Source organism: Felis catus, chromosome C2 (genome assembly GCF_018350175.1).
Source record: "Felis catus isolate Fca126 chromosome C2, F.catus_Fca126_mat1.0, whole genome shotgun sequence".
Classification (NCBI taxonomy): domain Eukaryota; kingdom Metazoa; phylum Chordata; class Mammalia; order Carnivora; family Felidae; genus Felis; species Felis catus.
The window spans coordinates 157,836,264-157,862,917 of NC_058376.1; the positions used below are offsets into that span (position 1 = coordinate 157,836,264).

Genomic DNA, 26,654 nt, shown 5'->3' on the forward strand with positions numbered 1-26,654 from the left:
ACATAATTTTTTTTTAATATCAGTTGGCTTTTATTTTTGTAAATCCTTTTTTATTTATTTTTGAGAGACAGAGTGTGTGTGTGAAAGGGGGAGGACCAGAGAGAGGAGACACAGAATCCGAAGGAGGCTCCAGGCTCCGAGCTGTCATCACAGAGCCTGGTGAGGGGCTCAAACTCACAATGAACCGTGAGATCATGACCCGCGCCGAAGTCGGACGCTTAACTGACTGAGCCACCCAGGCGCCCCTAAAAAATCAGTTGATGTTTAAAAGAAAGGTGTCTGTGCCGTGATGTTGGAGATGTTCTCGCCAGGTCAACACGGGAAAATGTAATTCTTGGCCGGTTAACTATAAGGCTGATTTCCCCAGATCCAGATTGGGTAATGATGAGTCGCTAACCCTTGTCAACTCTTATTTTCTTTCTTTTTTTCTTGATAAAGAAAATGAAAGGGGTCGTCAAAAAATTAAAAAGAGACCATAAGGATCCCATTTTTATCAGGGTTGGCTCCCTCGAGACACAGAGGGTACCTCCTGTTTTCCCCTTTGCCTCAGGCCCGCTGAGTTAGAACCCAGGGGCCGGCTGAAGCCCGGGAGCACGACCAGTGCGCGGGGCGCCCCACAGGGCTGCCCAACACGTCCGTGTCTCCCCGTCTCCTCGTCTTGGGATGGCTGGCCCTCGGGCTCCCGTGGCCTCTCTCCCCACAGTCACCACCCACAGGATGATCTTTAAGATCTCTCCCTCACGGAGGGCTCAGACCTCGCTGCCCGTGACAATTACCTGGGTGGGGGAGCTTTTCGAAACCCTCTCCCCAGAGCGGCCCCACACCGGTTGAGTATCTGGGGAGAGACACAGGCATTGATCGGGGCTTTTCCCTAAACAGTGCATGTGAATCTCTGTGCAGCATAGTTTGAAAACCACTGATGTCAGAGCGCTCCCCAAGAAAGCATTCGCAACAATACCTGCCTGAATCCTAGTCCCCACTTACTTAGTAGACTCTCCAGGTTTTCCACACTTTTCCCATTTTTTTTGTTTGACACATTTCATTTTGCAGCTCCATTTCCCCTCAGCACGCCGGCACAACCTTTGATGGTCTCGCTTCTCACCAAGAAGATGGCTTAAAGCTTTAAGCAGTACGTGACCTTATACCCTTCCAACTTCGTAAATCTGGCTTTTAACAGTAGTAACAAAGACCTCACAATTCCACTGTGGTTATTTTGCTGTACTTCTGATTTTTTTTTTTAATGAAAGCAAGGATGTGCTTTGGCTTTGCTTTGTAAAAGATGATAACGTCTGTTCTTTTTTTTTTAAAAATTTGTTTAATGTTTATTTTTGAGAGAGGGAGAGAGGGAGACACAGAATCCGAAGCAGGCTCCGGGCTCTGACCTGTCAGCACAGAGCCTGACGCAGGGCTCGAGTGCATGAGCCATGAGATCATGACCTAACCTAAAGTTGGGGGGTTAACCAACTAAGTCACCCAGGTGCCCCATAAGTTTTGTTCTTTTAATTAAGGATGCCTTTGGGGGTGGAAGATTCCTTTATTCCATTCTCCCAGCAGAATTTTTTTAGAAAATCAGCTCAGCTCTTCCACAACTAGAATGTTGGGTCTCTAAATTATAGCTGGGCTTTAATAAATATCTGCCAATGTTTTAAATTTACATTTAGGGAGAACACATGTAGAGTTGAGGTATTATGTTAAGCAGGAAGAACAAAGAGAAACAGCCATCATTGCAAATAGGCATTGTTTTTATAAGACTGTAACAAATAGCATGCCTTCTAGAACACATAAAAGCATGGTATAATGGGAGGCAAAAATCTCTGGTTCAGTTTCTGACTCATCTCCTGTCTAAACATGAAATCTTAGGTATGATATTTCATTCCTTGAGATTGTTTTTATACTGCGTACCTCGCAGGGCTATTATGTGCTTTTAAAGAGATACAGGTAGAGGCGCTCTGAAAAGCCTACAGCGCTGTATGATGTAATGTAAAACTAAAGTGTTGCTAATGAAGCTTTCACTGTCTGCTGTGGTCTTTTTGCACATGGGTACAATGTCTGCACTAAAATAGGCACATTCAAGCCATGAGCCAGCAGAAGATCGGAAGTTAAAAGAGAAATTCAGAAAATGGATCACTTTTCAGTGCGTCTTCCCTGTGATGGACAGGGGCGTTTACAGCACCACCTGCAGAGGGCAGTTAATTAGTTGAGACACCACAGTCGTTGAAGACGATGGTTAAAGAGTGTCTTGTGCGGTGCTTCACTACAGAAAGGCAACAGAAGTTGGGAAAAGAAGGATTCTCAAGTAGGTAGGTACTACTTACATAATATGATTTTTATAAGGTATTTTAAGAATTTCAGAATCTTGAAAGCCACCTGGACTGATTTCCTATGTAACATGCATTTCTACCCTGTGGTTGGTCGGCGTATCTGTTCAGAGACACCCTGGAACATGCCGTGGCACACTGTGGGTGGGTTGCCCCCCTAAACCCCTCACCGCTGGGTACACCACAGGCTTCCTCCACTCACCGTCTTTCAGTACAGCAGAGGCAAGACATCGGGGAGATTCCCTCATCTATGTGTATATTTGCTTGTTTTTACATTACGCATGTATTCTAGTTTTGAGAAATCATTAAGATGAGGGGCGCCTGGGTGGCTCAGTCGATTGAGCGTTCGACTTCAGCTCAAGTCATGATCTCAGCGGTTCATGGATATGAGCCCTGCGTCGGGCTCTCTGCTGACAGCCCAGAGCCTGGAGCCTGCTTCCGATTCTGTGTCTCCCTCTCTCTCTGCCCCTCCCCCGCTCCCTCTTCCCTCTCTCTCTGTCTCTCAAAAATAAATGAACATTAAAACCTTTAAAAAAATCATTAAGATGAGGAAGAACCTCTTTTGGAATGATGGAGGTAGAAAGGAACGAAAAATGTAGCCCTTTAGTCTGTGTGTTTCTGCATTGTTTATAAGATCTCTGTTTTCTCACCTCTTTCCAACTTCTCTTCCCATCTCTGTCGCATCTCTAGAAAGAACCATCATTTGCCATGTAGTCTTTATGTTTCCAGAGGTTCACCATTTATAATCATGTTCCTTGGACAACAAAAATGGACTCTTTAACAGAAGTGTTCATCTAGTTCCCAAATATTAATTGAGAGCCTACTATGAGTGAGTCACTGTTTAGGCGCTAAAGATAAAATACCCGAGAATCAGTAAGTTCCCTGATCTCAGATAGCTTGTATCCTAACCTTTAGTAACTTCAAAAAAAAAAATGTTTTTTCAGGAATAGTTATAAATTCATAGAAAGCTGCAAAGATACTACAGAGAGGTCCTAGGCATCTTTTATCCAGTTCCCTCCCCCCACCGCCCACTGTGGTGACATCTTTTTTTTTTAATTTATTTTTTTAACGTTTATTTATTTTTGAGACAGAGAGAGACAGAGCATGAACAGGGGAGGGGCAGAGAGAGCAGGAGACACAGAATCTGAAGCAGGCTCTAGGCTCTGAGCAGTCAGCACAGAGCCCGACGCAGGGCTCGAACTCACGAACCACGAGATCACGACCTGAGCCGAAGTCAGACGCTTAACCGACCGAGCCACCCAGGCGCCCCCGCTGTGGTGACATCTTACATAACCAATAGTGTATTATTAAAACCAACCATACAAAATCACACATGTGGATTGTGTGGCCATCACCACAGTCCAGATGGAGAATTGTGCATCACCCGGGGGTCTCCTTTGTTCGTGCTACCTCTTTGGGTCCCACACACCCCACACCCCCTTCACCATCTTGAACCCCTGGCAGTCACTAGCCTGTTCTCCACCTCTGTAATTCTTATCATTTTGAGAACGTAACATAAATGGAATCGTTCATTATGTGAAGCTGGTAGTTGCTTTTTTACCCAGTATAATGCCCTTGAGACCCATCCACATTGTTGTGTCAACAACTTGTTCCTTTGGAATGCTGAGTAGTATTCCGTGGTACAGGCATGCCCCAGTTTGTTTTACTGTGTACTTTTGGGGGGGACGTTTTGGTGGTTTCCAGTTGGGGCTACTACAAGGAAGACTGCTACAAGCAGTTGTGTACAGGTTCTTGCATGACCATAAGCTTTAATTTTTCTGGGACAAATGCCCGGGAGTACAATTGCTGGGTCACATAGCCAGTGTATGTTTATTTTTTGATGAAACTGCCGGACTGTTTTCCAGAGTGGCCGTGCCATTTTACGTTCTCGTAGGCAGTGTATGAGAGATTTTTCCACATCCTCTCCAGCATTTTGTGCTTTCACTATTTCTTTTCTGTCTGTACTGATAGGTGTATGGTCTCAATGTGTATTTTCCTTTTTTTTTTTTATTTATTTTTGTTGTCAAATTGGTTTCCATACAGCACCCAGTGCTCATCCCAACAAGTGCCCTCCTCAATGCCCATCACCCACTTTCCCCTCTCCCCTACCCCCCATCTACCCTCAGTTTGTTCTCAGTATCCAAGGGTCTCTTATGGTTTGCCTCCCTCCCTCTCTGTAACTTTTTTTTCCCTTTCCCCTCCCCCATGGTTTTCCATTAAGTTTCTCAGGATCCACATATGAGTGAAAACATATGGTATCTGTCCTATCTGTCTTTTCTCTGACTGACGTATTTCACTCAGCATGATACCTTCCAGTTGCATCCATGTTGCTACAAATGGCATGATTTCATTCTTTCTCACTGCCAAGTAGTATTCCATTGTGTATATAAACCACATCTTCTTTATCCATTCGTCAGTTGATGGACATTTAGGCTCTTTCCATAATTTGGCTATTGTTGAAAGTGTGGCTATAAACATTGGGGTACAAGTGCCCCTATGCATCAGCACTCCTGTGTCCCCTGGATAAATTCCTAGCAGGACTATGGCTTGGTCATAGGGTAGCCTTATTTTTAATTTTTTGAGGAACCTCCACACTGTTTCCCAGAGCGGCTCAATGTGCGTTTTCCTAAGGAATAGCTGTATTGAACATTTTCTCATGTGCTTATTTGCTCTCTGTGTATCCTCTTTGGTGAAATGTCCATTCTTTTGTCCGTTTTCTACTTGGATTGCTTGTTATTTTAATATCGAGTTTAGAGAGTTTCTTGTATAAGCTAGATAATAATCTCTTGTAGGCTACATGGCTTCCAAATATTTTCTCCCAGCCTGTATAGCAGAAGGATTTTACTGTGTTAAAGTCCAATTATCAACTTGTTTTCTTTTATTGTGTCATGCCATATCTAAAGATTCTTTGCCTAGCCCCAGATCCCAAAGATTTTCTCTTAGGGTTTTTTTTCTAAATTGTATGGTTTTACATTTTATAATTAAGTCCATCATCCATTTTGAGTTAATTTTCATATAGGGTGTAAGCTTCATTTGGTTTTTGTCTATGGGTGCCCAGTGACTCCAGCACCATTTGCTGAAAAAGCCATCCTTCCTCTACTGAGTTACTGTTGCACCTGTGTCAAAACTCAGCAGGGCAATAATATGGAATTAGATGAGTTCTCTGTTCTTTCCAGTGATCTGTTGGTCTCTGCCCCCACTGATACCACAGCCTTGGCCACTGTGGCTCCACACCAAGTCTTGAAACAGGCAGATTGATTTTTCTCATTTGATTCTTTTTCAGAATTGTTTTAACTATTTTAGTACCTTTACCTTTACAGAAGAATTTTAGAATAATCGTGTCTAGGGGTGCCTGGGTGGCTCAGTTGGTTAAGCATCCGACTTCGGCTCAGGTCATGATCTCATGGTCTGTTCGAGTTCGAGCCCCGCGTTGGGCTCTGTGCTGACGGCTCAGAGCCTGGAGCCTGCTTAGGAGTCTGTGTCTCCCCCTCTCTCTGCCCCTCCCATGTTAAAGCTCTGTCTTTCTCTGTCTCTCAGTAATAAATAAACGTTAAAAAATTTTTAGAATAATCTTGTCTATACCTACAAAATATAGGGCTTTTTGTTAAGAATTGCATTAAACATATCAACTTGGGCAGAATTGACACATTCACTATGTTGAGTTTTCAAATCCGTGAACACAGTATGTCTCTCCATTTATTTAGATCTTTGATTTCTTTTATTAGCATTTTGTGGCTTTCAGCATCCAAGTTCTGTACAAGTTTTATTAGATTTACATGTAAAATTCCTTTTTTTGAGTAGTTGTAAACGGTACTGTATGTTACATTTAGCACTCACTAATGTACATTGCTAGTATGCAAAAAAAATACGATTGATTTTGAATGTTTTTATATTTAGTATTCAATGACCTTGCTGAACTTCCTTACAAGTTCTAGTTGTGCATTTTTGTTCTGTTTTTGTTTTTAGATTTGCTGGGATTTCCTTTTTTTTTAACTTCCATTTTTGAAGAGAGTCTATTAGCTGAGAGAGGAAGAGAGAAAGGGGGAGAGAAAGAATCCCAAGCGGGCTCTGCATTCATAGTACAGTGTGAGTGCAGAGCCTGAAGCTGGGCTTGAACTCATGAACCAGGAGATCATGACCTGAGCCAAAACCAGGAGCCAGCTGCTTAACTGACTGAGCCACCCAGGTGCCCCATAGATTTGTTGGGATTTTCTATGCAATCTCATGTTATCTAGAAATGGAGACAGTTTTCTTGGTTTCTTTCTGTTCTTTATAAATTTCTTTTGTCTTGCCTTATTGCACTGGCTAGAACTTCCAGTACTGTGTTGAACAGGAGTGATTAGAGCAGACATCCTTGCCTTTTCCCATTTTAGGCAGGAAGCATTCAGTGTTTCACCATGAAGTATAATATTACCTGTACGGTAGTTTGTAGATGCTTTTTATATCAGGTTGAGGAAGTTCCTGTCTAGTCCTGTTTTTCTGAGTGTTTATATCAGGAATGAGTGTTCAATGTTGTCAGAGCTTTTTATGCATCTGTATGGTTGTGTAATTTTCTTCTTTAGCCTGTTAATATGAATTACACTGATATGTGAATTTTGAACCCTCTTGACCCCTAGAATAAACCCCACCTGGTCATGGTGTATAATTCCTTTTATATAGTGCCGAATTCTATTTGCTAATATTTGTTAACGAGTTTTGCATTTTTATGAAGGATATTTTTTTCTAGTTTTCTCTTTTGTCCTGTCCCTGTCTGGTGTTGTTATTAGGATAATATTGGCTTTATAAGATAAATTAAGAAGTATTTTTTCCTCTTTTGCTTACTAGAAGAGAAAGTGTACAATCGGTGTTAATTCTTTACTAGACTTCTCCCAGGAAATCATGTGGGCCAGGAGATTCCTTTCTTGGGGGATTTAAAACTAAAAATCCAATTTTCTTAATACTTATAGGGCTATTCAAATTGTCTATTTTATATTGGGTGAGTTTGTGGTAGTCAGTGTTTCTTAAGGAATTGGTCCACTTTGTCTAGTTGCCAAATTTATGTGTATGGAGTTATTCATAGGGTTATTCATATTTCTCTTACTATTCTTTTGGTGCTTTCAGGGTATTAGTAATATCCCGTTTTAATTCATAATGTTGGTAATTTGTGGGTTTTTTTTTCTCTTTTGCTTTTTCTTATTAAAGTCTTGTTCTTATTAAAAGATTTGTTCATTTTCCTGATCTTTTTGAAGAACCAGATTTTGGTTTTTCATTTCCTTTATTTTTCTATTTTCAATTTCACTGGTTTCTGTTCTTTCTTATATCCTTTCTTTTGCCTGCTTTAGGTTTGTTACTCTTCTTGGGTTCTTGAGTTTAGATGATTATTATTTAGGACTTGTCTTTTCTAAAACAAGCATTTTAGTGCTACAAGTTTCCCTCCTGGCACTGCATTAGCTGTGTCTCACAGATTTTTGATATGCTGGGGTTTTCTTTTTTCATTTTAATTCAGTTTAGCATGTTTTATTTCCCTGGAGACTTCCTCTCAACCATGTATCGCTTGGCAATCTTTTGTTTAGTTACAAGTGTTTAGACTTCCCTTTCTGTTATTTATTTCTGGTTTCCTGTGTGTGTGTGTGTGTGTGTGTGTGTGTGTGTGTGTGTGTGTGAGAGAGAGAGAGAGAGAGAGAGAGAGAGAGAGAGAGAGAGAGAGAGAGAGAGAGAGAGAGGTTTGGCTCTGGGTATTGCTTTTCTTTGAATATGTTCTACAGGCATTTGAAAAGAATGTGTATTCTGCTATTGTTGGGTGAAGTGTTTTATAAATGTTGATTCGCTCTTGATGGTGGATGATATTGTTGAGGTCCTCTCTGTCCTTGCTGATTTTCTGGGTTTTTTCTATCAACGTTTGAGACAGGGATGTTTAAGCCTCCAATTATAATTGTGGGTTTCTCTCTTTCTTCTTTTAGTTCTATCTGTTTTTGGTTCTTATATTTGCAGCCCTCTTGTCTGTTGTATTTTCTTGATGGTTAGACCCTTTATCATCACGTGATATCTGTCTCTGTCTCTGGTAATTTTCTTTTCTTTGAAGCCTACTTGATCTCATATCAATATAGCACTCCTGCTAGCTCTTGCTTTATTGCATGATATATCTTTTTCTATCCTTTTCCTTTTCATCTGTCTTTATTATTATACTTGAAGTGAATTTCCTGTAGACAGTATATAGTTGGGTCATGTTTCTTTATTCACTCAGCCAATCTCTTTTAATTGGTGTATTTTATTTAACTTAAGTATTGGTGTGTTAGGACTTAAGTTGGCCGTTTTATTTTTCTTTTTTGCTTTTACTCTCTTTTATTTCTGTTTGCTTTTTCTTGTCTTGCTCTGGGTTACTTAAACATTTTTTAGAATTTCATTTTGATTTATGTGTAGTGATTTGGGCTGTGTGTTTTGTAGTGTTCTGGCTAGATATGACATTGCAGGTAGCTATGTGTGTGTGTGTGTGTATGTGTTGTCCCTGTCTGTTGTGTCTGTGTTGCACTTGTGTGTGATTATCACAGTCTGTTGATGCTAATGCTTTACCAGTTTGAGAGAAGTAGAAAACCTTACTTTCCTTGGCCCCCTTTTACCCTCCCCTGTTTATACTGGAATTTGTCTTAAATGTTTCCTCTATGTACACTTACACCACATCTGACACTGTTAGAATTTTCTTCAACCATGAAACATAATTTAGAAAATTCAAGAACTCAAGAGGAGCTACACATTGTATTTCCTTGGTCCTCCTTATCCACTTCTCATATCTGTATCTCTGAGATGTGCAGGTGCAGAACAGATAAGATACCTTACATCTAGGCACCTTGCTGGTCGATTTTCATAGTTTTAGCCATTTTCAAGTCGATGGTTTTGGATTTTAATGACAACAGCCACATACTTTGAAACAAACTGTTTTCTCTTCCTTTCCAGTGTTTATACCTCTCTCTATTTTCCAGTCACTGTCTTGCCCAGGACTGCTGGTGTGGTGTGGAAAGGCAGTGATGACGATGGGCAAGCGTCCCTCTCTTGCTTCTAATTGCTCAGTGTTAATAGGTTATTTTGTAGGTTTCTATATCCTTTATCAATATTTTCTCTGAACTGAGCATATTAAGAACTTTTTATTAGGAATTGATGTGCAGTTTTATTAAATGCCGTTATGACTTTATCAAGCTGCTCATGTGTTTTTTCTCCTCTGATATGTTAGTGAATTGAATTTTATAATAGATTTTTCTAACATTGAGTCTTCCTTGCATTTGTTGGATAAACCCTCTTTCTAGGTCATAGTGTGTTACTCTTTTAAGACACCACTAATTTTGATTCGTTATTATGTTTAGAGTTTTTGCTTATGTATGCATTAATAAGCTTGTGCTCCTAATTCCTGCTATACACCAAACTGATGACCTCTTTCAGGTGGGACACGTGTTCTCCATCCCACACTGCCTTCGACCACTTCCGATGGTCATTCCACCAAATTAATACCAAGTTCCCTATTAAATATTATATTTCTTACTATTAAATGTCTTGGCTTTAATAGGCATTTTGAGTTACTGAATTCTTGTCTGCACTTTGCTATTTTAGTGTCATTCTATCCATTTTTTTGGCATCTAGGTTACACTAGCTTTATAGAATAAATGGAGAATCTTTGCGTATTTTCTGTGTTCTGTAGAAATCTGGCACAGGGATTAATATGTACTTCAAAATTTAAAGGTTGTTAAAGTCAGGGGAAAAAAGTAAATGGTAAAAACATCTGGGCCTGGGACCCAGCTGATAAGGGTTAGAAACAAGTAGGGGACCTTTGACTCCATTTCCAATTTTCTTTTCCTATAGTTACTGATCTTTTCAGGTTTTCTGCCTAAAAATGACTTATTAAGTCATTTTAATAGTTGATATGTTTCTAGAATATTATTTCTGTTTTTGATTTTGTTTCAAAACTTTTTCAAATTTATTGGAATTCATGTGTATTTTCTCTAGTAATTTTGAAATAAAATCTATGTCTATAGTTACATCCTCTTTAGTATTCATAATTTTGTTCTGTTTACCTTTTTTTTTATCAGACTGGTTTCTTTTATCCGTCTTTAAACATCTTTTGGTTTCAGTAATCAAACTGACTTACTTGTTTTCTGTTTCACCATTCCTGGTTTTGTCTTTATTGATTCCCTTTATCCTACTTTGTTTAGCCTTTTTTTTTTTTTTAATACTGAGATGACTGTTTGGTGCATTTTCAATCTTTGATTTCCAAATGCATTTTAAACTTAGAGCCCCTCTTTGATGCACCCTGTAGATTTTGAGCTGAGTGCCCTCATTATGATTCATTGCCATACACTCACTAATTTCAGCTTTGATTTTCTTTTATAAATTACTCTCGGGTTAGAGTTCCAAGAGACCTGTAGCATCTATCTGTTCAAGGTTTTATTGAGATTTTATTTGTGGCCAGATACTTGATCAGATTTGTTAAGTGTTCCATGGAAACGTAAGCATGTTTTCTCTTAGATGAGAACTGAGTTTAATTATGACATTAATGTAGTTTGATGATTGTGCATTCAAATCATCTAAAGCCTTGCCTATATTTTTGTCTACTCAATCTGTCAATTTTTGAGAAAGATGTGCAAAAGTTTCCCCCTATGATCACGAATTTAATAGTTTCTGCTTTGCATTTCTAACACTTGTTACAAAGATCCATGCTGTGTTTTTCAGTGAAAAAAGTTTGTGACTATTATTATCTTCTGGATTGAATCTTTAATCCATATAAAATATTCCCTTGCTTTGGCCTTGTAGTCTATTTTTACCTGGTATTAATATTGAATTTTTTGCTTTTTTTTAATTGAAGAATAATTGACATACAAGTATATTAGTATATTAGTTTCAGGTGTACAGACAATTCTGTACATTACTCAGTGCTCATCATGAGAGGTATAATAACCATCCATCAGTACACAACATTATTACAGTATATTTTAATTCTGTTACGTATGCTGTACTTTTTATCTCTGTGGCTTATTTATTTTATAACAGGAAGCTTGTAACTCTTCATCCCTTCACTGTTCCCCCTGCCCACCTCCCCTCTGGCTATCACAAGTTTGCACTCTGTCTGTATCTAAGAGTCTGTTTTTTTGTTTACTAATTTGTTTTGTCTTTTTATAGATTCCACATATAAGTGAAATCATACAGTGTTCATCTTTCTCTGTCTGACTTATTTCACTTAGCATAACACTCTCTAGGTCCATCCATGTTGTCACAAATGTCAAGATCCCCTTTTTTCATGGCTGAATAATATTCCATCACACACACACACACACACACACACACACACACACACACACCACATCTTTATCCATTATCTATCAATGGACACTTGGGCTGCTTCCGTATCTTGGCTCATATAAATAATGCTGCAGTAAACATAGGGGTACATATATCTTTTTGAATTAGTATTGTCATTTTCTTTGGGTAAATACCCAGTAGTGGAATTACTGCCTCATATGGTAGTTCTGTTTTTAATTTTTTCAGGAACCTCCATACTGTTCTCCAGAGTGGCTGCACCGGTTTGCATTCCCACCAACAGCGTAGGAGGGTTCCTTTTTCTCCACATCCTTGCCGACACTCATCGTTTCTTGTGTTTTTTGATGTTAGCCATTCTGACAGGTGTGAGGTGATATCTCATTGTGGTTTTGACTTGCATTTCTTTTTGCTTTCTTTTTGGTAGCACTTACTAGGTTTATCTCCAGTCATTCAATTTGGTGCCATTTAAAAGGTTTTGTAGCTGGGGCACCTGGATGGCTCAGTCGGTTAAGTGTCTGACTTCATCTCAGGTCATGATCTCACGGCTCGTGAATTTAGCCCTGTGTTGGACTGTGTGCTGACAGCTCGGACCCTGGAGCCTGCTTCAGATTCTGCATCTTCCTCTCTCTCTGCCCTTCCCCCACACTCTCTCTCAAAGATAAATATTAAGAAATTTGATTTTTTTTTATATTTATTTTTGAGAGAGAGAGAGAGACAGAGCACAAGTGGGGGAGAGGCAGACAGAGAGGGATACACAGAATCTGAGGCAGGCTCCAGGCTCTGAGCTGTCAGCACAGAGCCTGACGTGGGGCTCGAACCCACAAACCGTGAGATCATGACCTGAGCCAAAGCTGGACGCTCAATGAACTGAGCTACCCAGGGGCCCCTAAACATTAAAACATTTTAAAAAAATGTTTTATAACTAACAGCTCAGTTCTACATATTTCCCATCTGAAAGTCTATCTCTGAAAATAATTAAATTCCTTGTATTTATTATAAATATGTATATATTTAGGCTCATCCCCATCATTTATTTTCATTGTCTATTTCACATGCTTCTCATAGTTTCTCTCCGTCTTCCTTTTCTTTGTTGTTACAACATTTTCTTCTTTACCTTTGGTGCTTTGTAAGTTCTACATCCTATTTGTTTTTTAATATTTATTTTTGAGAGAGAGACAGTGCAAGCAGGGGAGGAACAGAGAGAGAGAGGGAGACGCAGAATCTGAAGCAGGCTCCAGGCTCCGAGCTGTCAGCACAGAGCCTGACGTGGGGCTTGAACCCACGAACCATGAGATCACGACCTGAGCTGAAGTCAGACGCTCAACCGAGCCGCCCAGACACCCCCTACATCCTATTCTTTAGTTGTTTAAAGCGTTGAGTTCTCACCATTGACAGGAAAATACAATTTTAATCAGAATTTGTGACTCCTCCCCACAGGACAAAATCTGTAGCACAATTTATATGTTTTTAAGTTCCAAGGACTCTCTCTTGCTCTCCGATGGCTCTGTTTTCACAGTAGCCTATTTTGGTTTCATCAGTGTAGCGTCTCTGGTGATAGTAATTGTGTGTGTGTGTATGTGTGTGCGTGTGTGTGTGTTTGTACGTTCTGTTCTCTGCATTGGAGTCCAGTTCAGGTTGTTTTGATCTTCCTCTCTTGTGCAGATGATTTCCTCAAAGGTCTCATAATTCTTGCCTGCCTATTCGTATTTTAAGGGCAGAATTATGTGGATTGGTGTTTCCACTGCACGTCCCTTCTCTGAAGGAAAGATGGCCAAGAAGCACATGTCCATTAGTGAGGGGCTTGACAGCGGATCGCCCTTCAGAGTGCCTGGGAAGAAGGCAGCCGGGCCAGCCGGGGCCCCCAGGGAAGCTTTGCCCTGAGGTGGAACAGTTCCCCTCAGCCCACATCTGGGCAGAGTGGTACGTCTCTTTTCCTCTCCTTCTCCCCAACTCAGTCTGTTGAGTAGCTGTGCTCTAATGTTCTAGACTCAGTATCCAAGAGGACAGCCCCATCCTAGACCAATCTCCAGCCTTCTTTAGGAGCCACTCCCACAGCATCCCACATCCAGCCCGCTACCTACTGGGGAACAGCCGGGTCTGAGGGCGTGGCTGCTATCTTAAAACTAATTTCCATCATAAGTGTTCCCAACAACCTGCCCTCTCTCCACATTTGGATTTTTTCCAGCTCACTATTGGAAGACTGTCTTACCTCTGCCAAGCCTAGTGCTAGGTTTGTTTGGGGTAGTTTTCACTATTGTCATTTTTCTATCAACCTACCCCGCCTATCAATACACCTGGGGTGCTGATGGTGCCCTTTCTCTGCTGTTAAGGATTTCGTTTCCTTCTTGGTGAGGGGAAGAAGACCTATGTGCTTGGTGTGCCGCTGTGAACCACAAGTTTAAAGAGGGTTTAGGATGCCACAAACAGGTGGCTTTTGGAGTGAGAAAAACAAGTAACTAAAATATTTTTAATCTAAGTAATTCCAAAAGAGACATCCCCCTTTCCTGTATGCGAACGTCGAGTCAGTAAAACGTGAGCGTATGAATAGTGTTTATCTGCCGCAGGAATGAGGTAGTCAGGCCCACTGCCCGGCGGAGGTTGGGGGTTGGGCTCTGTTTGCATTGGCAGGATTGGTCGTGTCCACTAGCCGCCTCTATTAAAATGTAACTATTAGCAAATGAAATTAAATACTTCAGTTGCCTAGTAACTAATCCAATCTGAGAACGAAGTAAAAATAGAAGAGATAAATTTAGAACTTTTAGGCCACGTGCCAAGCAAAATATTCTTGCTCGTATCCTTTTGATCATCTGCCATTTCAATGGAAGGAAGGATATTTTCGTGTCAAATAGGCAACGTTTGTGTTGACCTTGCCTGCGAAAAGTGAATACCCCTTGGCGACTAAAGGTATAGGAGACATAGGCTTTCCCAAGGACCTCTGGCCACACGGGCCCCCAAAACTGCCAAGGAGGGGCGGGAGCAGGAAGTGGCTCTGATTAACTACTAGGAATTTATCTTTCTGACTTAGTTAAAAAGCCAAAGGGCATTGTGTGATTTAAGCCACATTGTAAAACCATCTGTGTTACCCACTTCCATATAAAACAAAAATACCATTTTTCCTCCCAAGCAGCTTTGAGCAAGGCAGAGCAAACTAAAACAGTTCAAGATTATGTTGTACGTGAAGTAATTACTGGGATCGTATAATATTGGAGTTTAAAGAAATACCCTGGTAAATAAATTGACACTAAATGTGATGTCAGTTACTTCAAGTATGACTTTTTTCTGACTCGAAAAAAATGACAAAGAAGATCTCACAGTTGCCTTTATTTACAGGTGACATAGTTCAACACAGAAAGCAAAAAAGAAAATGAAAACGTATTCCTTCCAAAATAAAAAATGTAAAACTTAAAGCGGCATTGTAAGAACAGGGCAATGAAACCCCCAGGTACTCTGGACCCAGACCGATTGCTTTACCCCTTTGCTCCCCTCCTCTCTCAACACACACATGTACACACACACCCATACATATATGCATGCACGTCTTTTCCCCAAGCCATTTGAGAGTTAGTTTATCTTTAAATATTTCGGGCTGTGTTTCCTCAAAACAGCACCAAATACAGTTATCCAAGTCAGGAGATTGAAGATTGATGTAATGTCATTGTATCGCTACAGTTGTGGTAGTATTGTGTTGATAAGGTGTCACAATACGTATCCAAATTGTGCCGTTTGTCTCAGTGATATCCTTTAGAGCAACTTCTTTCCCTTCATCTGGGATCCAGTCCAGCAGTGCTCCTTGTGTCTGGCTGTCATGTGTCTTTGATCTTCTGTAATCTGAAACAGTTCCTCAGCCTGTCTTGTCCTTCCTGGCATTGGCATTTTTAAGAGAACGGAAAAGGTCTCTCATTTTGGGTGTTGCTGATGTGTCGTCATGATTAGATGAAGACACAGTTTTCGATCTATAATTGCAGCCTTCTTTTGGATAATCTTTCTTAAGAGGATCAGAATCATCTAGTGGCAAATGGCCAACAGAGCTCAGAGCCCTGTCACCCCACAGCGTGGCTGCGTCAGGCATGGCTTTTGGCTGAAAGTGACTGGCAGACCTCACTGCCCAAGCAGTGTGTGCCAGGGCTCGGCCTCCGCTCTCTAGTGTAACCACTGAGCACACAGTAGGCATTTTCTGACACAGGGACTCATTCAGAATAGGAAAGCCAGCCATTTCAGCCTGAAACCTGTTGTCCCTCCCCTTTGTAAGTGTTTCAAAGATGTAAAAACTCATGAGACTAAAGGCCGCTACATCAACAAAATCACTTAGGCCATCCAAACATTCTTCCATCACTGATAGTTAGCAAGTTACACTTTTGATTTTTTTTTAATGTTTATTTATTTATTTTGAGAGAGGCAGAGAGAGAGGGAGAGAGAGAATCCCAAGCAGGCAGGCTCCATGCTGTCAGCACAGAGCCCAATGTGGGCGGGACTCAATCCCACGAACCAGAAGATCATGACCTGAGCCAAAATCAAGAGTGGGATGCTCAACTGACTGAGCCACCCAGGCGCCCCAGCAGGTTACATTTTTAAACTGAAACATTGGCTGAAGAATTGAAGGGCTGAGAATTATGAGTGAACATCACTGGCGATGCAAAAAAAAAAAAAAAATCTGTAAACAATACTTAGAAGAGATGGTCACATTCAGTCCAGTGAATTTGGGATAAAGGCTGCCCGTCTTAGGTCTGAGTCTTGGTGCGTACGTAGGTCGTCAGTGACGAGTCAGGTTAGGGAAAGCTTTTGTGGCAAATGCAGCATGTGTGTGTCAGTTTATGTTCTTTACACGTGGTTGGATCTGGAAGATGAAGTGTTCAAAGAACGGCTTCTTGTCCTTGGAACTGAAGAGGTTTGTGTCTGTCGTACAGGGCACAAGGCTTCCGCTGGCGTGCACCATTCTCACCTGTTCCCACAGGCACGTTATACATTCTGAACAGCATCACGCAGTTTGGAGCCTCTGTGAGCTCTTTGCTTAGTGCCTGGCTTCATTCCTTTCAGCGTCTCTTCTCTTCTCTCTCCTCTCCTCTCCTCTCCTCTCCTCTCCTCTCCTCTCCTCTCCTCTCCTCTCCTCTCCTCTTCTCTTCCTCCCCTTCCTGTCTTTCTGCAGTCACTTCCCATCTGGAACAATGCAGACCTGGGACATCATCATAGATAGATAGCAGTTGTCTCTAGGCTGTGATGCCAGGGTCTTGAGGCTTCTAACCGTGATACTTAGTGCATCCTTCTAACTTACAACTCTTATCTTAGCCCTAATTCTGAGCTTAGGTTCCCTCCTGCTCTTTTTCAACTTTGATGAGAATCTCCGAACCTGCTTCCTCATGCCTGCTCCGTGCAAAGCCGGGGGTACTGCCGCCATCAAGGGGGGGCGTGGGCAGTTCTACAGAACGTTGCTTCCCACAAGTATGTCTTGAGTATCTATTATGTGCCAGGAGCTAGAGACACAGAGGTGAACAGCTCCGACCTGAATCCCTCCTCACGGGGCTTACGGCCAGCGGACGGTCCTGTGTCAGACTGGTGAATAAAGCTGCGGGCGCATGGTTGCAGCTGGTGACAAGTGCTGTAATGAGAATCAAACAGGCTAATGTGGAAAAGAGTGGGAAATGGTTCGGGCGCTCCCCCAGCTCCCCCGGTGAATGTCCTCTCTGACTGTGGGCTGTGCCCTGATGCTTCTCTGCCCGGGCTGCCTGCCTGCTCCATCTTTTCCCTTGGGCTGGATCCAAGATGAGTCCGGGGGGTGGGTGCCAGCAGGGCCCCGAGAGCTCCTTCATGATGATCCATAAGACAGGCTGGGTCATTTGGAGTTTCCGGGAGACAAAACAGAGTTAGTTGTGTGCATCTCATCAGCAGAACTGGATCAAAGAACTGAGAAAGAGTTCATTTTATAATCTGACCAATTACTTACTTCCTGAAGAAAAAGACTTTTAGTTTGTTCAAGCGGAAGCTAATAGGGCATTGTTATTTGTTTAACGTCATTTTTATATGACAAAGAATCAGAACTATGTAGAACAGATTTAGAACAGATACTTATCTTTCTAGCCATTATGTGCCTATACTGTGTAGTTCATTCAAATGATTTGCTGCAATTCTTGGCAAGTAATTACCATTCTGTTCACATCTGCCCCTAAAATTGGACCGTATGCAAGTCTCTCTTATAGTATTTATCTTTCAAATCAAAAGGTGACAGACCGAAATTATGACTGGAAACCAGGTAGGTGTTATTTTCCTCACACCTTATGAAAAAGGTCATACCTTTGGGCTACTAAGGTGTGAGTTTTGGGAATGCATCAGGGTAGCCTGGACTGGGAATGAGGCAGAAAGAGCTACATCTGTTCAGGGCTTGATTGGTAACAAGCCCCAGGCCAGCCTGACTGGTTCTTCTCCTCTGGTGTCAGCCTGAGATCTTGTGTTATAAATGTAGCTGTGAGCAGTGTTCTAGCGTATGTGACAGGACAGAACACAAACCCTTCCTCGCCCTGCTCTGTGCAAAGCCAAGGGTATTGCAGAGATCAAGGAGAGAGTGGGGAGCTCTGCACGACGGATGGTTTGTTCCCATTCATTGATGCACCTGCTCATTCGACAAGTTTGTCTTGGGCATCCGTGCTTGACCTGGGCCACTCACTGGCTGGGGGTTGGGAGTGGGGGTGGGGGACAGGGGTGGGAGTGTGGAGCCAGGTTGATACCTGTGGTGGGACAGAACAACCACAGCCAGCCGGGCCACCGGTCCACCTGCCTTCACGAGGTGGAGGCTTCCCCATTGCCCCCAGCATGAACCTCAAGGTTTTGGCACCCTTACCCTGACATGGGAGCCGTGGGCTGCTGTGGCCTGGGACCAGAATCCCCAGGACTCACAGTTTGAAGGGGTCGGAGCCACCCGGAGAAGCGCTGGCTGAGGACACGAAGGGAGGACATGAAGTGTTTCTCTCCTTTCCTCTCCTCTACTCTCAACTCCTGATTCCAAAATCCTGGGAATGGCAGAGGCCGGGGGAAGGGCTGAAATGAACATCAGCCAAGATGGGGGACAACAGAGGCCTCTCTGGAGAGACTTTGGTCCACCTGACCCTCACCAAGCTCAGCCAAGCCAAGCCAGAAGCTTGGAAACAGAAAGTTCACCAAGAAGCAGAACTCGGAAACGGCCCCGGGTGCAGATCCAATCACCGTGAAACACGACACGGCACAGAGGGCTTCTCTACCCTCCTCGCACCCGGACAGCCGCACTCTGCAGCGTCGGGAGGTTGGTAAACGAAGCCGAAGTGTCCCTGTGAGTCCCTGCTGACCCGGATTCCACCCCCCGCCGCCCCAGCCTCCATTGCACAGGTCTGCTACCGATTCTCCTTCTCCCGGATCCCTGGGCCTGACCTGGGCCGGCGGCAGCACAGAGAGTGTGGGCCACTCATGCTGTGCCTCGCCCCAAGGCAGCCTCCTAACTAATCCAGGAAGACAGACCAGAGCAAAAATTAAAAAAAAAAAAAGAAGAAAAAAAATAACGTTCCATCTCTGAGAGCCTTCATTTTTATTTATTTATTTACTTCTTTAGTTATCTATTTCTGATACGGTGTGGAAGCATCCTGAAAGATCCAAGTGTCAACCTGAGGGAGGATCCGACGAAAACGAACCTTAGTGGCCCGCACTCTACATGCCGCGTGGCAATGGCGACTGTCCCAATCCGGCAGGGAGAGTCGTTGTCCCTTGGTAATTATGCGCATCCATTAGCATGGCATCCATTCTTTGTCAGAAGCGTTCGGGGACAGTCTCTGCAGAGAAACGCACAGCTCATGTGGTCTGCAGTTAGTCAGACGCCACAACGGACCTTCCCCTGGGAGATGCCGCCGATAACACCGAATGAAAGGCGGAGTCGCTTGGGTTTTGTTGGTGTTTGCTTGTTGGTGTTTTTAATCTCAGACGCCGGCACAGAGGCAGGGTGTTTGTGATCATTTTACTGACACCACCGACAAAAGCTTCACTCATGAAGGAAAATTAAACGTTAAGGTTTCGTGGAAGATGACGGTGGGGTGGGGGCCGGCGAGCTGCAGAAGGTTGGGAGGGATGGGGAAGTGTCATTTCCTTTCCTTTAGGAAAGAAAAATACGGGGTGAGCCATAAACATAGCTTCATTCCCAAGCTGGCAATTCTTACACTTAATATGTTTTGTCAGGCAAGTCTTCAATACAGATTAAAATGAAATGCCAAGTAATTTCCACCTCTCGGCCGCTCATGTCTGCGAACAATGGAGAATGTTTTGATGAATGTCAGTTAATGGCACTTGTGCGCTTATAGATTTAGTCACAGCAGCAAGGACTAAGGAATGGGGGACAGGATGGGGGGGGCTGTCTGTGTGTGGAGAGAGGAGGGACAGGGAAGATTCTTCCATAATCCCTTTCTGACTGATTCGGTTCATGACAACCCAAATTGAAAGTGAACCAGAGACAAAATCAGGCCAAGATAAGGTGACCCTTTGTTGTTAATGAGGCTCAAAGCATCAAAGATGATTTCCAGAGCTGAGTCGGCTCAGAGGAGGAGTTGTGTGCATTCCAGATGCTTCGTCAGGCAGATTCTGTGTCCGTGGGAAGGAAGGGGGCAGCTGCATTGCTGGGGCCAAGCCCCTGGTCCGGCTGACGCCTTTCCCGCAGGTCTCGACAGTTGTACCTGAGTCGGTCCCCTTCCTCCTCGGTCCTGTCCTGACAGAAACCAGACACCGCAGAACCCACAGGCTGAGTCCTGTTCTCTCATTTCTCCCTGCACGTCGCTGCCCTTGCAGCTTTGCAGCCTGGAGCCCCAGTGGGGGGTGAATTTGAAGAGCAGGACCAAAACGAGCACCAGTGGGTTCTGTCCCCCAGGGACTTAGGTCCTCATCTTCCTCACGAAGATCCTTTCTTCAGCTCGACTGGGAGGATTTGGTTTCACTACCTCCCCCCTCGTTGTTCAGAAGAGGAGCTTTAACTGAAGGTTGCTGGCTGGTTTTCTGGTTGTGTAGGTAACGACACTTCTTTCTGTCCAGCAGTGATTGTGAAGGAAGTGTCCCTGTTCAACGTCCAGCGGGTTGAACTGGTTTTCCCTTCAAGGTAGCAGAGGCCAGCTGATTAACTCGACTTTGGTGCTTACGTGGTCTGTGCTTGTTTTGTTTTTGTTTTTGTTTTGAAATCACTGGTTACCAAATCTGGTAGTGCCCAACCCAGTCTTCTTAGACTCAGAAAGACACTCGCTGAATCAGAAAGGAACTCGTGCGGGAATGCTTGGGACATGTGGAAACAAGATTCTCTTCCTGTGACCTAGGTGAGTCCCAAGGGCAAGGAAAATAAAACCAGATGTGTCAGGCTCAACCGTTTTCACGTGAGCCAGTAGTGTTTACATCCTGTGCGTGTCTGGATCGGACCCACAATCAAACTCTGGCGGGGGGTGGGGGGTCACCTTTCCCATTTTACGCCGAAGAGACTGAGCCCACACGACTTTCCCAAGAGAGAGGAATCAAGCCTCCGTCTGACCCCAGGTCCCAGCTGTCTACCAAAGCCTTATTTTTCAGAAAGTTTCCCAATATAACTCAGAATTGAGCTTACTTGCTAAGTCACTCTCACTATACTTATATACTGGTGCTGAAAGTTTTAACCTTGTTTCCTTTGGGTCAGTAACTAGTCTGAAAGTGTCACACGTGATGTCCGAAAGCTGCGTCTACATAGAGGATTGCTTTGCCTGTAGGAAGCCTGTACTTTCTCAAGTGCATTTCAGAAGCAGTTAAGTTTTTAAATTCTTAGATAATCTGAAAGGCCCATTTTACTGCCAGTTCCAGGCTTTTCAAAACTGAAGTTTAAGGAGGTGCTTCTAAAGCAGAAATAAAGGGAATGGCCCAAGTCGGTCTCCCTTCTGCATCCAGGGAATTTGGAAAAGCCGTGGAGAGTAGGCTCATTGCCAATCGTCCAGAGAAGGAAGGGCGCAGCCTTCTGACAGTGTGGGGGTCTGGAGGTCTGTGGCCAGAGCCCAGGTTCTCCCTCGTGCCTGACCCAGAGCCCCTTCTCCCTCCTCACCTCACTCCCCTCCAGGATCCAGAGGAATGCATTATTCTCTCCCCTCTCAGTCACCTGGGGCACATATAGATGTGGGGGAGCACTCAGGTGAGGCCACGTCTCCGTTTCCTCACACAAAAAACTGGGGCCATGATACCTTCCTCCCCAGGGGTCTTGGAGAGGTGTGGAGGGCGCCTGGACCACCCAGCAGTCAGGCTTGGGAAAAGGTGGCATTCCAGAAGCTGTGCCAGCTTGTCCAGACATCTCTGTCCCTCCTCAGCAGACCTGGAATCGGTCTGTTTTTTGATAACAGTTCACGATGTTTTGACATTGGGAGGGAAGAGAGAGGGGGGAGCGTATGGTGCTGGGAGGTGACTATCGAGGCCCGGGCTGCAAAAGACAGTTTGAGAGGAAATTCTGAAAAGCAAGACTATCAGGCCAGAGAACTCCAGGGCATTTCCTCAGGCTCATTCCTCTGAGACCCTTTCATGATCAGAAGGACTCTTTAATTCCACAATCAAAGTGAAATCCCCAGCAAAACACCAACATAGAACTGAGCACCTCAGTCAGCAAATTTTGCTTCCTAAAGAACAGTCTCCACAAGTGGAAAGCACTGGAGGTAACTAGGGAAGCAGAAAGAGGTGGGGTCCGGGAGCCCTGCCTCAGCCGAGACCCCACCTCCATGGGGTGGGCAGAGTGGCATCGGGTCCCTAAGGCCCAGGAGTGGGGAGAGCCTAGGAGGGACATTCCTCCAAAAGGATTGTAAGATTTTGCTGAATTATATTTTGATGAAAGCCTGAGAAATGTCCGCGAATGGATTCTAAGGGTGTTAGACTAAGGAGGGTAGAATAGAGAAATTCTGAGTTTATGTGTTTTAGCTCAAGCAGTTGGAAGTGGCTCTAAAAGATTTCTTTGCTGACTGGCTGTAAGTTGGACTCAATGGTTCTATATTCAGTAAGGTTCTAGAACTTCCCTAGCATAATGCGGAAGGGAGGAACCAAAGGCTTAGGAAGGCTGGGAGGTTGGAGTAGACTTATCACGTGTGCCCCCCACACCCACTTCCTCACCATCCCCAGAGTAGGCTCAGGGGACACTCTGCTGAGGCCGTGAGAAATATGGTAGGGAGGCAGCACGCACTGCCTTGGAGAGCTGTGTGGTGGCCAGCTCTGTAGGCTAGGCATGCTGGTGGGGACCCTGCCCCTGATTTCAGCGGGGATGGTGGGGTCAGTGTGTGGCAGAAACGAAGGACAGCACTTAACCTCCAGGGACAAGGGCACAGTTACCTCATGCGCTTCAGAGTGTTTTCTCAATATTGCCATCCAGCTCTCCTACCAACATCAATTGTATAATGTTTCCTTTCTCCATTATTTTTCTGTGATCTGACAATAGAAACACCTGAACACCGTGTTGCCCACCTTGGCCATGAATCAACTGGATGCCTCTACTTTGACCCTTTTTAATTTTTCTTCCTAATGTTTGATATTGGAGAAAAACACTTCCAAGAACATAATGGGTTCGACCAACATGCTTATTATCCTTTGGCTTAATGAACTCTGAGTCCAGGGGCGTTATGTAGAAGGAAGGTTCCAAAGTGTGCATCACTCCTCCAGGGCTCCCTCAGACAGAGCTCTGTAGGACCTCCCCACTGTGGCATTTGGGTTATTTCTGTGATCTTAAGGTGCATATTGATGAGTTGCCAATGATGGTGATGATGGTGATGATGATGGCCGTGAATATTTATTGAGCCTGTGGATTACCTCTTATTCCTTCTTAAAGCCAAGGAGGAGAAGTGTTATTCTAGTTCCTATTTTACCGATGAGGAAACTGTCAGCCAGTCGTTGGCAGTCTGTCTCATTGACCTTTACCCTTCCGTCCCAGGTATCCAGGCTCTCTGTGGGAGTCCCCTCTGAACTGCAGCCACACTGAGTCCCCTCTGAACTGCAGCCACACTGCCCTCTACTTGATGAGTACTCGGTGGTCAGACACTCAGATGCAACCACAAAAGGTGAGCAGTGTTTTACGGTTAAATGTACTTAGGCATTGGTGGGGGCCGAGGGGGTGGATTTCGTAAATGGCAAAGCCTCACGTGGACATCTTGTCTTGTTCAATTATAATAATCCAGTTCCGTGTTCTTCGTGATGCAGCTGGAGCTTGGGATAGATGAGTGCGTGCCCCAGGGTCATACAGCAGTAAGTGATGATAACCCTCACCTCTGACTCCAGGGCTCCCCCATTATCTCCTACACCTCCATAAGCTGCCCATGGTTCTATAAGCTGGAAAAGGCAGTAGAGGTGGTGTTTGGAAATGTTTGCCAGTGGACAAGCTGCCATTTTTCATTACCCCTTCACCTTGCTGGTCTGAAACCATTGTAGGAGTAAAGGAAATAAAAAGCATTGAGTACGAAGCAAAATTTGCTTCAGAGTCAAGTTAAGAGTGTTCACAAAGTACGTCTAGCCCCTACCAGCCTGCAATTTTTGTAAAGATAAATAGGCTGCTCCCGGAAAAGTTTGCTTTAAGACCCACTATCTCAGTTTTCCCTATCGGCAACGTGAGGACAAACTGCGATCCATCATGGTGCTTTTGAGGACAAGAGGAGCAGAAGTCAGGGTGGATCTTTGACCGAGAAGACAAGCTTTGCAGAGGCTCTTCTCTTTCCAGGCCTTTCTCTTTGGCTTCCCTTGAAAGCCCTCCCCTCTCCTCCTCTGCCCCCAGACTGTTGGCCTCTGAGAGTGAGGGGACAGAGGAATGGCATCAGCTAGGCTGCGGGCTTGGTGCTTTGTCTAAAGAGTATTGTGTTGTCACCCTACCCGGTTTTTATTTTGTTGTCTTTGTAAGAATGAGAATTGGGGGTGAGGAGAGGAGGGAAGGAGGAGAGTGCCTGGGCCTTGAAACAGGAAACTCTTCATCCTCTTGCCATCCAGGCTTGAAAGACCCATCAAAGCATGCCTCTAGAAGCATGGCGTCAAATGAGAGCTAAGAGGCACTTGAAGGTGTTGTGATGTTAGCTGCACCCTGTCAGTGTGTCTTAAAAAATACGCGAGTGCAGGGGAGAATTCCCTGCCAGTCGTGCCCACCACCCCTCCCAAAATTTTCCGGCCCAGACTTAAGACAGCAAATGAATGATAAGGTGGGCCTCCTGTGGTGTAAAGAAAGCCAGCCCCCGTGAAATTCGGCTGAGTCCCAAGATTACCTTTGCTAAGTCTGTAGTTGAGTGAGTATGAGGGTGACAATTTTCTGGAGTTTTTTGTAGAATGAAGGAAGCTGGACATCCTGTGTTGTGTCCAGAATAAGGATGGAGAAGCTCAGCAGTACCTACAGGTCAGCAGGATTTATTTTGTGCCTTCTGACGAGGCGTTCTGCATTGGCTGCAGCCTGGCTGTGGGCAAGACACCTGATGTCCAATTTGGGGGCTCAAGAGTATTGTTATTCCCATGTTAGCGGTAAGCACACTGAGGCACAGGGGCTCCCGGATGGCTCAGATGGTGAAGCATCCGATTTCAGCTCAGGTCATGATCTCGCAGTTGGTGAGTTCGAGCCCCACGTTGGTCTCTGTGCTGACCGCTCAGAGCCTGGAGCCTGCTTCGAATTTTGTGTCTCCCTCTCCCTGTGCCCCTCCCCTGCTCACGCACTGTCTCTCTCCTTCAAAAATAAACACCAAAAAAAATTTTTTAGGGGGGGGTGCACCTGGGTGGCTCAGTTGGTTAAGCGTCTGACTTCCGCTCAGGTCACGATCCCACGGTTCTTGGGTTCGAGCCCCGTGTTGGGCTCTGTGCCGACAGCTGAGAGGCTGGAGCCTGCTTTGAAATCTGTCACTCTCTCTCTCTCTCTCTGCCCCTCCCCTGTTCATGCACTCTCTCTCTCTCTCTCTCTCTCTCTCTCTCTCTCTCTCTCAAAAATAAATAGACATTAAAAAAATTTTTTTTAACTGAGGCACAGGGTGTGAAAGCATGTGGACATACGGCTGTTGGATGCAGCGGGGTCAGATGGGGCCACAGCTGTGAGGGTTGGGCTGCATCTTGTATCCATGCTGACATCCACCTTTCCACGGCATCCACATCCACAGGGGTGGGGGCTCTTGATCTTTCCACGTCCTGGATGGACCTCTTCTCACAGTATCTTTAACTACGTGCATTAAGATACCTAGGGTTTCAGAAGTGCTTTATTTGAAGTTTCTGGGATATTTGTCTAAGTATTCCTCATTCAGTTTCATCCGTAAATCATTATACAAAGAATTTTTTTTAAATGGTGTTGCCAAGGAAGTTGCACGGACCCCCCTGAATTCTACCCTCCGCCTTGGTCCGTCCCACCTTCCTATTCCTCTGAGTAAGCCCCTACCCCAGGCGTGTGAGCCCCTTCACTTGCAAGAAAGCTGTCCCTGCCCCCAGGACTCAGAGGTGTGGCACCAGGGCCCAGAGTTCCACAGGAATTCCCAAATCCAGCCGATCTGGGGCTCCTCCCGGGGCTAACAGCGGTGGGTCCCTGAGCTACTCCGATAATGGCACACTACAAAAGTCATGCCGGTGATGTGCCTAGGCCTGGAATCTGGGGGAGTGGACCCTCCAGGAGGTGACTGCTCCCAGCCCCCGGAAGCTGTTAGTAACCACAGAAAGATTCAGGACATCATTTGTCCTTCGATTTTGCTAGTGATCCCTAAACGGCGGCTGGCTGGTCTCCTAACAGACTGTGTGCATGACGCTGCAGCCGGCCATCACAGGTGGGCGAGTCCAGGTGTGCTGTGTGTGCCAGTATGTCCCCACCTGAGGGCTGCGCGCGCAGGACGGGTGGTGACTCATCACTCTCCCAAGCCGGTTGCCGTTATCTTCTCCGGAGCGTTTGGTGCTCGTGTACAGGTAGCTCGTTCCGTCCAGCAGAACCTCCCCTTGCTCCTGGGTTAAGCCGCCTTTCATTAAGACGTTCTCTTCCTCCAAGAGTGCGTGAGTTGCTGCATTTTCTCAGAGATCGTCTCTTGGGAGACGTCCCGGAGAGAAGAGAACGCAAAGCTGGTGTGACAGAGGCCAGGAATTGTG

General features: G+C 44.5%; 1 long non-coding RNA gene across 1 annotated transcript in view; it reads left to right on the top strand.

Moving 5' to 3' along the window:
- LOC123380206 overlaps positions 1-25,207 on the top strand; it is a 110,329-nt gene extending 85,122 nt beyond the window's left edge. The window contains exons 3-4 of the long non-coding RNA XR_006585733.1: positions 23,506-23,632; positions 23,750-25,207. This is a non-coding gene — a long non-coding RNA (uncharacterized LOC123380206). The remainder of the gene's footprint in view (positions 1-23,505; positions 23,633-23,749) is intronic.
- Positions 25,208-26,654: the final 1,447 nt, after the last annotated feature.